Raw genomic sequence first — 12,558 nt, 5'->3', positions numbered from 1 at the left:
GGATAAAAGGCATCGAATCCCCTGGAACTGGAGTTAGAGATGTGAGCCACCATGTGGTCTGGGTGTCAAGCTCTGGTGCTTTGGAAGAGCAGTCAGTGCTCTCAACCACTGAGCCGTTAATCCCACTCCGATGTTCATCTTTTTTATCCTAAGCTAAGCTAATTTTGTGTTTGACTTTACCTGGCTTTTCTGTCTTTAGGTGGCTATTTCATTTCACTCACAGCTGCTTGCAGACAAGTCCTGCACAGGCTTACTTTCTTAGAAAGCTTGTTTCAAGAGTATGCAGCTCTGTATCCTATAAACAAGACCCTCTTTTCTTCATCGCAACAATTTTCCTGTGGGGCAAGAAAGATGCCTCAGCAGTTCCCAGCACCCATATCGGGGCAACTCATGATTGCCTGTAACTCCAGCTCCAGGAGATCAATACTGTCTTCCAGCCTCCCTAGACACCTGTGCATGTACGTGTGCACTCACACACTCACACTCACACACACTTAACAAAAATCTTTACAAACAAATGTTTATATAATTATGCTAAATAATCTCTAATTTTACTTTAAGATTATTTTTGATCCAGAGACTTTTTTCAAGGATTAAAAACTTACTTTTAATATCTTACAGATTTTATAACAGACATAGAATGCAATTTCTTACTTTAAAAAATAGTTTCAGAAGCCGGGCTTTGGTGGCTCACGCCTTTAATCCCAGCACTTGGGAGGCAGAGGCAGGTGGATCTCTGTGAGTTCGAGGCCAGCCTGGTCTACAAGAGTTAGTTCCAGGACAGCCTCCAAAGCCACAGAGAAACCCTGTCTCGAAAAACCAAAAAAAAAAAAAAAAAGTTTCAGTTCTCTTTTATTGATAATATAACTGAGATATTTATTTTATATGCCTTAAGATTGAATGGAATAATTAGCTACAGTATGGTTCAATTTTTACTAAGATATGACAAGAAATCTTTACAGGCAAAAAATGCAGAAATAACATTAGCAGCTTAGATTTAATGTCTTAAAAATTACATCAATTCTACAAATCACTGCCTTTAAAAACAGAGGGTCTACCTCTTCTACTCCATGTGTCATGCTTACAGCAAAAGAGAAAAAGTGCTCTAACACAATGATCAGACTCCTTATATTCTAAACAACTTTCTTTAAAATGTAACAATCAAATCGTATTTTATATTTACACTTAGGAGTATAACACACCAAAATTACTTTACATGAAAAAATTTGTATCTTGACATATATCTTAGAAACATTGCTTCAAATATATTCATGGTCCGCGTAAGTTTTTTAGTACACATCAAGAGATTTAAGACAAACATCTACAATGCTACTCTCCTTTTAATAGCAGAGATATTTAATTTTCATTATTACTGCCTTTGGGAAATGCAGTGGCTTTTTAAAACTCATGAAAATCAAAATACCTGGTAATAGCATTTGAACAGAACCTGATTAAGTCTCTACTTTTTAAAAACAATACTAATTTTATTGAGAAGTGAAGAGGACTAAGGATGTAGCTCAGTCGTAGGTAAATCACTTGCCTGGGATGTACAAGGTCCTAGATTCAATCCCCAAAGAAAGGAAAATAAAAATAAAGAAAAACTTTTGAAAACAATGGAGGAAAGGGTGTCCTTTTATCAACTGGAGAGGAAATCTAAGAAGAAACATAACAAGAGCACTCCTTTGTTGCTGGCTATGTTTCACAGAAATACACAGTTAACACAGTTAAATACTCACTTCTCACCCTGCTACAATAAACTAAGTCTGCTGATTTAACGATGCTACAAAATGGCAGAGTGCTGGAGATGTAGTTCAGAGGTAGAGTGCTTATCTACCGAGATAGGGGAGAGAGACCCTGAGTTTACTCCTCAGCACAAGGAACGGAAGCAGTGTTAGAGGGCTAGGGGTGTAGGCCATGGGTAGTGTGCAACCAGCATGCATGAGTTTGGTCCCTAGCACCTCACTAAAAAAAAAAAAAAAAGTATGGCACTTGCCGCGAACGCGCAAGGCCACGGCCTTGATTCCTCCAGCACTGTAAAAAAAGGGAAAAAAGACAATCTTAATTACAGGCTTAGTGGCTACAACAAGTACCCGGCATGCAAAAGGCCCTAGATTTGGTTCTAGTCCCTCCCCACCTCAATAACCACAATAACAGTGAAGTATGGTAAAACTAATGACAATCTCTTGAACTCCAGTCTACCTGTCCTTCCAAATAGTACTTCCAAATAATCAACAGGTTACCACTATCAGTGTAAGATGGTTTTTCAGGGTTCTAAGGTGCAGTGTTTGGCATTAACAAGTATGTTAGAGTAGGCATGGTGGCACATGCCTAGCATCTCAGTACTTGGGAGGCAGAGGCAAGAGGATAACCACAAGTCTCAGGCCAGCCAGGTCTCCACAGTGAGTTCCGAGCCAGTCAGGGTTACATATCCAGATCCCACAAAAAGAAAACAAAAACAAAATTATGCTCAGCACTTTTGATCCTATGATTTAAAAACCAACAGAAATCAAGTATTAAAAACCCAGTGGTTCCTGTGACAGGGCCAATGGCCCCTTCAAGTAATGTATCCCTCATAATTAAGGTAACACATATATATTTCCTTCTTAGAATTTACTGAGGAAAACCATCACAAGTCATATCTTTTTCTTTTAGTTAAGGTGGAAAAATTGCTTCATAAGTTCATAGGTTGTGAAAGCCACAGCTTGAGAGGAAATACAGCAGATGTAGTTCAGAGATAAACCACAACACAATCCTTTCCAAATCCCATGGTGTCCATAGACATACTTCATGGTCTCACGCATTGTAAGGCACTTTTCAAACTCCGGTAGGACTGTTCCTAACTGCATTCTCCTACGGGGCACATCAAATGGGTAGAATATCGTCTGTGCTATTGTTCCAGCAACACTACCACAAAGCACGTTTATGTGACATTGGGGTTGTCAAACGAAGGTCGGCCAAGCAGGGTGGGAGCATACGAAAGCCCAATGCTCTTCAAGGTACCAAAGGTAAAAAAAAGAGGACACACCTGCATATGGAGCCATTCCTAATATAGTAGGCATCAGACCTCTGTAGAATCCTTAGCATAAATTGTCTTGAACGCATGAATGATCCCTGAGTAGTTGTGCTCTCCTTTCACCTGGAAGGCTAGACGCACCCTAACCACATCAAGAGGGTACGTGCAGATAACTGCTGTGGTGCCTGCCATGGATCCAGCCATCAAGCTGTGCACATGACCAGAAACTCCCAGCTTTGTAGTAATGAACGTTTTGCAATGCTCAAATGCCATGAACTGAATTGTACCGTAGGGAAAGATTCGAAACAACATTGCACCATTTCCTTTACACAATCCAAGGTATTCTTCTTTTGGGGGAACAGCATGCAGTGCAGAAAGTACCCCTAAATGTTTGTAATGGTGGTTGTGAGCTTGTAATAATACCTTTACTCGATCCAAAGGAGCAACTGTGGTTTTGGTGCCGCACCTAGCAAAACCTCCGGCCAGGAAGTAACACAGCCAGTGGAAGTATCAGCACGAGGTCAGACCTTTGCTTCCAGCTGCCTGCGACCACCACCGCCACCACCATCTGGATCGGTGCCACGTCCCGAGCCTCCGCTGCCAACTTACAAAACACTGGGCAGCACCATGGCTGGAGCCGGCTCTAACAGAAAATTTTTTTAAAGATAATATATTTGGAAGAATACTTTTTCTTTTCATCAATTTGGAGTGTGTTGCTTTATTTTGTTTTGAGACAAAATTGTACTGTGTTCCAAGCTGACCTGAAACTCCATCCTCCTGCTTCAGCCTCCCAACTGTTGAAATTATAGGCATGTGCCACAGTGCCCAACTTATTTAGCTTTTTACACAAAAGGATTTTTTTAAATCCTCTATTGCGCATGTGGATATGGATTATTTTCGGCAAGTTTTCTTTGTGGCTTTTGGGTTTTCTTGGTAACCTGCAGGAAGTTCACATTTTATAACAATAACAGGACCATGTATTAACGCGTATCCTGTTTGGTTCTGTTATTGTTAATTCAAACATTAATTTTTTTCTTTATAACTGATTTAACTCCCATGTTTAGTTCTCCTTGTATTTCTGATGATGGGCTTGCTTTATGAGAGTCTGTGCCTCTTACCAGCTTAAACGTTGTCCTCCAGCTGACTGCTTCATGACTTAAAGGCTGCTTTGGCAAGAACATGACCACTTTGTCTTCTTGGTAGATACATGCATCATGTATCTATCAGCTGTTCTTTTAACTTGCTGTTGAGCTTTTAGATGGCACTCATTTTAGTCCTCTTTAACAAGTGGATTTTACAAATAATAAATTAGTTCACATTGTCTTACTAATCCCCACACCAGGATATTTCTTTAATCACTTTCTCTTACTATTTTATAAGGTTTATTAGTATTTTAGGTGTATGAGTGTTTTGTACAAATGTATGCCTGTGTACTGTATGTGAGCAGAGCCCAAAGAGGCCAGAAAATGGGGTCAGTCCCTGGAACTGAAGTTACGCACGGTTGCTAGCTGCCATGCAGATGCTGGGAATCAAACCCAGGTCCCCTAGAAGAGCGGTCTGTGTTGTTAACCACTGAGCCATCTCTCCAGCCCTCTTTTGAAAACGGTTTTTACAGATCTTTTCTCTTGCTATCTATAATGATTTGGAAAAGAAACTTCATTTAAAAAAAGGAGGACTGAGACTGGCCTTTTGATTTTACAAGTGCCTTCCGCGGTATCCGGACACGGAGGTCAGCTCAGCATGTGTTATTACATTTCCTGGTGTCTTTAAAATCCTGAACAAGCACTTGGGAAGCTGCTCTTCAGCACCTGTAGGAGGAGGCAGCCGGTAAGGAACCACCCAGATGTGTGCTTGCTTTGTCGTGGCAGGTCCTGGCCCCAGGGTACAGCCCAGTGTGGTCCTGCTAGATTGTGATGGACAGTACATGACCCTGTCTGACAGACACATAAAGCCCAGAAATCAGCTCTCTACTAGTTCTCAAGGAAAAGCAACTAGGCTTCCATCCTCGAGACAAAACCCCTCAGGCAGACATGCTGGCAGGCTGAGGCAGATATCTTTGCATTCAAGGCCAGGCTGAGCTGCATGGTGCCATACCAGCCTAGGCTACAGCATGAGACTCTGTTTGGAAAGAAAAGTTGACATGTTGGGTTTTTTTGGGGGGGTCATGGTACTTAATAGGTAGTGCCTTCTACTTTACACTGCAGGACAGCCTGGGTAAGGGGTGATGGTCCCCCAAAATCACTTCTACTCTGCTTTGTTTTTTGTTTTTGTAATGAGCTGTGACACAAAGTCACCATGTGCTTCAGAAAGAGGATGATTCTGGAGAACAAGTGACTCAAGAAGAGGAAATGCCACTTTAAAGATGACAGGAGATGAAGCATCAGCCACAGGTCATCTGTGGGACATGTACTCTAGGTCATTTGTCACTGTAACAGAATGGACAATGGACTTCGTTTCAAATCAGCTGTTTGATAAATATTTGTTTAAAAATCACCGAATCGCAATAATAATTTAAACTTGTATTTTCTTTGTGTTTCTGGGTGTTGTGAGCATTGCTGCACATGGGAATGTAGGTAAGCACGTGACACAGGGCACGTATGGACGTAGGACAACCTCAGCACATGCCACAGTGCATGCATGGAAGTTGGGGCAACCTCAGCACATGCCAAAGTCAGGACAACCTCAGCACATGACATAGTGTATGTGTGGAAGTCAGGATAACCTCAGTGCATGCTGCAGCACATGTATGGAAGTCAGGACAATCTCAGCACATGTATGGAATTCAGGGCAACCTCAGTGCATGTTACAGCACATGTATGGAAGTTAGGACAACCTCAGCACATGCTACAGCACATGTATGGAAGTCAGGACAACCTCAGCACATGTTACAGCACATGTATGGAAGTCAGGACAACCTTGGGAGTCAGTCATCACCTTCCACCTTGTTTGAGACTGAGCTTCTCTGTTGCTTTATTCCATTGTGTACAGAGCTTTATAATTTGGCCTTTAATTGGCTTATTGGGGATGGGTGGGTGGACCCAACTGGGACACTGAGCAGTATCCTGAGCATAGAAAACCTCAAAGCCCACCCACACAGTGAAGCACTTCCTCTAATGACACAATACCTACTCCAGCAATTCCTTGTCTTCTAATAGTGCAACCACCTATGAGCTTACGAGGGCCAATATATTAAAACTACTACCTTCCACTCCCTAACTCCCATAAGCTTGTAATAATACCAGTGCAAAATGCATTTAGTCCAACTTCAAAAGTTCTCATAGTCTATCACAATCTCAGCAATGTTTAAAAGTCCAAAGTCTCTTCTGAAAATCATGCAATCACTTAATTATAATGCCCTGTAAAATCAAAATCAAAAAGCAGATCACACACTGTTGTAATTTAAAAAGCAGCATGAGGGAAAGATGCCATGCAACAGAGCTCATGTGGAGAGGGGTTTTATTAGGGGAAAGGGAATGGGAAAGGGGGGAGAGGGGAGAGGAGGGAGGAGACTGGCCACTAGGGACAGGAACCGCACAAGAATAAAGAGAGGCAGAGAGGGGGAGACAAACACAGGCAGAGAAGCAGAGAGAGAGAGAGACAGAGACAGAGAGACAGAGGAGCAGAGAGGGGAGGGGAGGGAGGAAGGGAGAAAGGAAGGGAGAGGCAGAGGCAGAGAAGCAGAGACAGAGACAGAGCGAGAGCGAGAGAGAGAGAGAGAGAGAGAGAGAGAGAGAGGCAGAGAAGCAGAGACAGACAGACAGACAGAGGAGCAGAGAGGGGAGGGAAGGGGGGAGGCCCTTTTAAAAGGGAACATAGTGAATGTGCACAGGTGGTGCTCTTAGTGGCTGCAGCTGAGGGTGTATCCTGTCAGAACCCCCAGGCCAGGCCAGTACAGATGCCTGAATACTAACACATACTTTGAACATAAATGTCACAGGATATACGTCACCATTCCAAAACATAGGGAAGGACGCATAGTGAGGAAAGACTGGACCAAGACAAGGCTGGAACCAGCCTGGCAAGCTCCAAACTCTGCATCTCCATGTCAAAAACACTCTTCAGGTATCCAACTTTATTCAGCTCTTTTGACTGCAACAAATTTCTCCTGGGCCAGTCCCACTACCTGTTAGCAGCTCTCCTCCACAAGTATTCCACAACATTGGCATCTAAATCTAACATCTTGGCAATCCAGGCTTCAACTTCACAGCTTCACTTAATGGCCTCTTTAGGTCTCCACTCAGGGACACACCTGACACATGCCTGGCCTTAGAGGCTTTCCTTAGTCACAGAGGCAAATTGCATAATCCCTTTCTTATACCCTTAACTCTAAAGCCAGAACCACATGGGGCCGAAGCTGCCAAGTCCTGCTGTTTGCTGGGGCTGGAACATGGCCCCCTTGTTTAATTCCCTCTTCACCAGCTTTCTGTTTCCCACTTTCACTGTCTAAGTTTGGCTATCCTAGAACTTGTTCTGTAGACCAAGCTAGCCTCAAACTCAGAGATCTGCCAGCCTCTGCCTTCCCAGTGTGGGGATTAAAGTTGTGTACCACTACACCTGGCTCTAAGCTTTTCTTAAATTCCTTTTCACAAGAAATTTAGCTGGGTGGGATCTTGCCCTGAGGTCACCATTCCCTTTATTCAATTTCTTAATCCATTTATCTCTTTGAAAACAGGGTTTAGTTCCATTCCACTTCCTGGTGCCTATTTTCTCCACAAATTTACACTTTGTAATTTATCCTGCTCAGCTTGCTCCCTTTCATTATAAATCCTCATTAGAGTTACCACTAATAACAACACGAAGCAGTGAACAAAGAATGGTTGTCCAGGAGGCCAAAGCAACCTGGGGATAATAACATTAGCCTTTGGACCTACAATATCCCAACCTTTCCACAGTATTGTAGTTTTACAGTTAACCTCAATAAGCAGATAGAGCTTATTTCAAGGAAATCTCACTCACAACTTGGTCCTCCTGTTGGTCAAGCATCATATTTCAGCATGCAAAGGTCATATGTTATTTGTTAAATATTGTAAGGTCCTTCATATCCAGGAAGCTCACTCTTAGGATCTAGTTGAGGTTGCATGGTTGATAGGATAGCAGTCTTCAGGAGAGATGGATAGCTGGTAAGGGCCATTAAGAAATACACTTGGGGAGGTGGGGACAGGAGGGAGTTTGAGGCCAGCCTGGTCTACATAGTGGGCTATAGGACAGGCAACCAGGGCTACATTGAGAGAGCTTCTCTCAGAAAACCAAAAGAAAGGAAGGGAAGGTGGGGGAAGGGAAGTAGGAAGGAAGGAAGGAAAGAAGAAAGGAAGGAGGGAAGGAAGGAAGGGGCAAGCAAAAGAAAAACTGAATTATATCAAAGCTATTGGCCATCATGACTGGTATCTGACTGTTTTATTTTGTCCTCTGTGTCTAACAGAAATAAGATTTACATGTGACAGACAGTAGATCTAAAATTAAATAATAAGGAACACAGTTTGACCTAGTGGAGTTAGAGTAACAGATGAAGGAAATGTGTATTTTAAATAACCAATTTTTCATTTAAAAACATAATTGATTCTATAGTCACTCTATATTTATGTCATGTGTACTCATGAACTATCTCTGTATCCATGATATCATGTACTCCATGATATCTAAATAGTTAAAATGGGACTCTGGAAGAAGTCACCATGGTTTTGTCCTTTCTTCCTTTTCTTTTTTGTTTTATTAGCAAAATACAAATATTGTTTACCGTTCTAATCCTATTAGAAAGCATTATAGGACATCATAGACATTAATTTAATCAAGAAACATCGGTCCTTAAGATATAAAACATCATGAATGTTGTTATTAGAAATTAAAGTTTTTGTACAATTTAATTCAAATATTTGATTATTTCTCACTGGAGTAAATGAAGTTAAAGTGTAATTTCTAGATTTACCATACTTAAAGTTATTAATTACCATATGTAGAAGTCTTTTTCAATATATAAAGACAGCTGGTATACCAGATGGCTGTTTGTTGGGGACTGCTAGAACCTTGAACAAAATGGAGTCTGTCAACCATTTTCTTGGCCTTCTGCCTACGTGACTGCGAGCACACATGCCCTTGAGACAAAGGAAAAGGCTAACCATAAAAGTTAAATTTACACAGGGCAGCCCACCCGCCTAGCCAGGGGGAAGTAGCCCTTACAGAGTAATTGTCTTTGTTAACAAAAGATAAAAGTGTTCCATTGAATACTTCCTACCCCTCCCTAATTCCTGCACCTGACTTACGCTGACAAGCATTTGTGGAATGCGACTGATGACTGATAGAAAATTATAGCTTTGTCTTTACCGTATTTGGTGTATATTTGAGTTGAGACTTGATTGACATGCTTGTACCATCCCCTGAGGTTCTTCCTCTATAAGTTCCAGCTCGCCCCCAAAATAAACGCTCTTGATCAGCGACCGTTGTCTTGAGCCTGTTTCCTTTAACCTCTTGAAGTTTACTTTTAAGATCGGATCTGCTCGTGAAGGCCCACCAAATTAGTAGCGACCCTCATCACCTCATCCCCGCGGGTCGGGGGTCCCTTCCAGGGGGTCGCAGCTGTTTATCTCCCAACACTTTCTCCTTGGAAACCTTCTTGCCCACGCCTCTCCCACTTTCTCTTTCTGAATACTTGCCTATCTAGCTAGGGAATGTGTGTGTTGGGTTAGTTTTACATGCTGCTTTTCGGATCGACTTTCTCAGCTTTTACCCTGAGACCATCTTCTCCCCCTGGGTCTTGGGGTTACCCTGTACGTTTATGCAAATGTGAGGGGGCTCACAACACTGGGTGACCAATCCCTTATATGTGTCCTGCCAGGTGAGCCAATGCATTTCCTTCCTACCGAGGAACGGGATATATTTGTTGGGGTCCCCCATGAGACTACTCTACTTTGTACCGTGTTCCCCCTGGCAGAGCCACACCTTTGAGTGGGAGGGGACAACTGAATCTTGTCTTCAGTCTTTATTGCCAGGTATTCATAAAACTTCTGCTGTGTCTCATCAGGGTCACAGGAGGAGCAGAGAAATGCAGGGTTATGTATTTGAGGAGTGTCAGGAGACAAATGCCACACGGCAGTAAATTAAGGCACTTCAGAGACAAACTGAAATGAACGTGCTTTCAAAGGCCCAAAAGCAAGCAGAATCCAAAATGCCTTTAGAGTTCTGAAGGCAAGCAAGCAAAAGCAAAATAAAACATCTAGACAGAAATGTTTCAAAACAAAGTGGATACCTTAGACCGAATACTTGGGAAGCAGACCAAAAAGGTATCAAATTACCCCCAAATTCCATGCTCTAATGTGGAAACAGTTTCGTTGAAGGTTTATAGTTTTACAGAACACAGAAGGTCATAAATCAAGGGAAATTTAAAATACATGGGTGGTTACATCAGAGAGGAGGTTACAGCAAGATGGAGGAAGCTTTGCCACAGGCCCAAGATGCTATCTGATGACATTCTTAGCATTTGAGTTGGTGGTCTGCTAAGTCAATAGATTTCAAAAAGTTTTTATCCATTAGTCATAGGAGGCCAGTTGTAACACAGAGGTAGCTATTCTGGGGGCTAAAGCTAGCCTGAGATATCCCACCTCCGCGTCTCTGTAGTTGTAATCAGTTAGTCTTATCAGGTATGGCTTCTTTCCACAACTTGAACACAGGTACCACGTGTCCAGACGCTCAATATGTGCTCACCTGATGCTCAGGCACCTGCCACATGATTTCACACTGTTCCTCCCTGGACTCAGTAATCACGCCACTGCCACTCATTTACTGCCCTCATGTCTCCTCAGAGGGACAGCACATGTAGAGCATTAGAAGCTATGGCCCAAGACTTAGCTCTGTAATCTCACATCTGTGCAGTGTTGATAGAGTCACCTCAGGTAATGAAGGCATAGGCACTTGTGGCAGTTGTAAGCAGTGAATGCAGATGAGCTCACACGTTCAAAATAACATGTGCATTGTTGTTGGGATGTCTGCATCCTCATCAAATGTGCCACAGCAGTGTGCTTCCTTCTGTATACCCAGATACTTTGGGTTTCACCCACTTGCAACCAATGTGCTCCGCTGATGGGTGGTCCTGTCTCACTGATTCCTTGTTTTGAAACCACAGACACCTTTGTTCCATTATTTCATGGCATAAGAGTGGCATTCTTCTTGCGGAGTTAGAGTGACATTCGTCTACATATATGTGAAAGATGCATTGTCATAGCTGAGTGACCCTACAGTGGCCCCCAGGACCCCACACCCTGGCATCACAATCTGTGTGTTGCTCTCATGGTAGGTGACAGGGAACATCACAGCTACCACTACCACCTTGCCAGGAGATGGTCCCTCAGTAAAGCAGCTGCCGTTGTCTGTGTTTCCCTAGGGAAAGGTCCTGGAGGAGCACAGGATTCCTCAGTAGGCATTGAAAAAAAGAGTGAGACCTTCACACCTATGATCAAGAAGCTAAGAACTTCCAACAGCCAACTGAACCTGTGGCAAGACCACAGTCTGCATCTAAGATTGGAACCTGGCAGGACCCTGTGCAGCAGATACAGCTGAATCCTGCCCAGGGCTTTGGTTCTCCCAGAAATGAGGTTTCATAATTCTGGTAACAAGTGCAATAATATCAACTATAGCAGCTTGGTTTGTTTGCAAAGAATTGACCAAGGACAGAAAACTTCACCCATACAAATATTCATGTGTCAGGACAGGCTTCAGGCCAGTGTCCTCACTAGGGTTGTTACTGATGTGGTGAAACACCGTGAGCAAAAGCTACTTGGGGAGAGTTTATTTGGTTTAGATTTCCACATCATTGTTTATCAAAAGACATCAAGGCAGGAACTCAAACATGGGAGAATCCTGGAGGCAGGAACCAAGGCAGAGGCGATGAATCAGGTACTGTTTACTGTCTTGCTTCCTATAACTTACTCAGCCTGCTTTCTTATAGAACCCAGGACCACCAACCCAGGGATGGCCCCACCCACATTGGGCTGGGCCTTCCCCTATTCCATCACTAATTGAGAAAATGCCCTATGGGTTTGCCTATAACCCAATTTTATTGAGGCATTTTCTCAGTTAAGGCTCCCTCCTCTCAAGTGACTCTAGCTTACTTATGTCAAGTTGAAGTAAAACTAGCCAGCATAGCTAGCTTCATAAGATACCAGGATACAGAAGTCTAAGATCAAGTCTTGTCTGTTCTACCCTAGCACTGGTAGGAACTGGCCCAGGTGTTGCCCTAGCTACTTTAGATGACTTCAAAGCCTGACTAGTAAGAAGAAAATAGAACAGCTAAGTCAACAAAAGAGTTTTTCTGAACTTCTAGAACCTTCTCTTCAGTGATTCAATCTGATTAACACTATCAGTCAACTTCAAACCAGTTTAAAAACTGGAAGGCAGGCCACTTGCCGTGGTTTTATCTTTTTAATGTCATTCTCTACCTTTCTCTGAGGAAAATGGAGCTGAAAAGTCATATTTGTACCACTAGTGACTGGTGGAATTCTAGGATGATATTTCAGAATGCCCACCTTTTACTCAGAAGAGCCTTATCTCTGTCACAG

General features: G+C 42.8%; 1 pseudogene; it reads right to left on the bottom strand.

The window, feature by feature from the left end:
• Positions 1-2,648: 2,648 nt before the first annotated feature.
• LOC106022259 lies at positions 2,649-3,786 on the bottom strand (annotated as a pseudogene).
• Between the last annotated feature and the right edge of the window lie 8,772 nt (positions 3,787-12,558).

The sequence above is a fragment of the Mesocricetus auratus genome, unplaced genomic scaffold (genome assembly GCF_017639785.1).
Source record: "Mesocricetus auratus isolate SY011 unplaced genomic scaffold, BCM_Maur_2.0 Super-Scaffold_100015, whole genome shotgun sequence".
NCBI classification, from domain to species: Eukaryota; Metazoa; Chordata; class Mammalia; order Rodentia; family Cricetidae; genus Mesocricetus; species Mesocricetus auratus.
The sequence above is the reverse complement of the archived record's forward strand: the minus strand, read 5'-3'. Positions and strand labels throughout refer to the sequence as shown.